This window comes from Belonocnema kinseyi, chromosome 6 (genome assembly GCF_010883055.1).
Source record: "Belonocnema kinseyi isolate 2016_QV_RU_SX_M_011 chromosome 6, B_treatae_v1, whole genome shotgun sequence".
Classification (NCBI taxonomy): domain Eukaryota; kingdom Metazoa; phylum Arthropoda; class Insecta; order Hymenoptera; family Cynipidae; genus Belonocnema; species Belonocnema kinseyi.
In genome coordinates this window covers 55,342,225-55,343,946 of record NC_046662.1, presented here as the reverse complement: position 1 = coordinate 55,343,946, position 1,722 = coordinate 55,342,225, and positions in this window count along the sequence as shown.

The following is a 1,722-nucleotide window of genomic DNA, read 5'->3' as shown; positions in this document are numbered from 1 at the left end:
CTGATTGAAAATTAAAACGGTCGAAGAAAGGAAAAACAGTTTGGATCTGCTGTATCTACAATTGTTTTGTATATTTGTTATATTTTCAACACCAAGGTATAAATTTTGGATTAGATGTTTAATTTTCCAACAAATAGTTGAATTTTCTACCGAAAAATACGAATTTTTGACTTAAAAAATATAAATTTTTATTTAAAAAAGTTAATTCGAGCCAAATATTTGCATTAAAAAAAGTATCAAATTTTTTATTGAAAGAGAAGCAATTTAAACAAACCAGACAATGGGTTTTCAAACAAAAAAATAGTTCAATTTGTTACCATAATAGATTTCAGTTAAATTTCTGACAACAGTAAAATGTGAATGTTTAATAAAAAGGTTAATTTTTAACCCAACATTTGAATATTCTATCAAAAAAGATTAATCTTCTATCAAAATTTTAATTTTTCCATCAATAATAATTATTTTTTTAACTAAGTTTTTGAACTTGTAGTCAAATACTTAAAGTTTTTACCAAAAAATATGAATTTTTAACCAAAAATATAATAGTAGAATTTTCAACCAAAAATAATTATCTTTTGACCAAAAAGTATAAAATTTCTATCAACAGATTTCAGTTGAATTTTCAACTAAAAAATATTAATATTCTACCAAAAAGTTGTTTTGAAATAAACTTTGACAATTTTAACCAAGAAAGAGAAAATTTATCCAAAAGATTGATGTTTTTTTACTAAAAAAAGTCGAATTTTCTCAAATTCATTTCAATTTTCAAACCAATAAGAATGTGTTTTTAAACTAAGTTCTTAAATTTTTAAACAAATATCAACATTCTAAACCAAAAATATTCTTATGTTCGTATTGGGTTTAATTAATTTTTGTGAAAACAGGATAAAAGAGGAATCCTTCAAAAAAAGTTAAAAGAATGTAATACGGGCATGCATGTGAAGTCTGCTATTTCTATTTGGTTGAAAATTGAAGTTTTATAGAGAATTGTTCTTTTTTTGTTATTATTTTACCTAATGGGCTGTAAATTAACATTTTCATTTAAAATTAATATAAAATAGTAATTTATTAGCATTAAAAAATTAATATTATTAAATCTTTCTTGGATGAAAATTCAACTATATTTTTCTGAAAATTCTTGACGTTCAATGGCCTTTAATTTATTATTAAAAAATAATATTAAGGTCATAATTATTTAAGATATAGCACACGTCATTCCATCATTCAAAATTTTTTGTAAAATAATTTATTCATCGCCTGATTAATTCAGAGGTGTTTGATGTCTCACCTGTCTTAATACGCCACTTACTGTGATTTCCATCACTTTAAACATAATAATCACAAAATTATTTTTCCAACCAAAAAATGTCTTTCATACTGAAATAACATTTTAGAAGCCACCGTCTCTAATTGCAAAAGGATTTGACTCGATATTTTTATCACAACACGTGCTCTATCATCAAATGAACAAGCAAAGAGAAATACAATTCGTCAAAATTTAAACATTATTCCAAGGAGATTGATGAAAGATAACATTTAAAGATTAAGACTCAAGTGATCGAAATAATCTCATTCAGAAAGCTATGTTTTGATTCTCGATATTTATTCTCACAATAAAAAATGCGTACGTGCCAGTCCAATATATATAGCATGTACTGTTATGTAAGTATCTGGTAAATGCCTCTGAGAGAAGATAGTGTTAATGGATCGTTTATCTTTCTT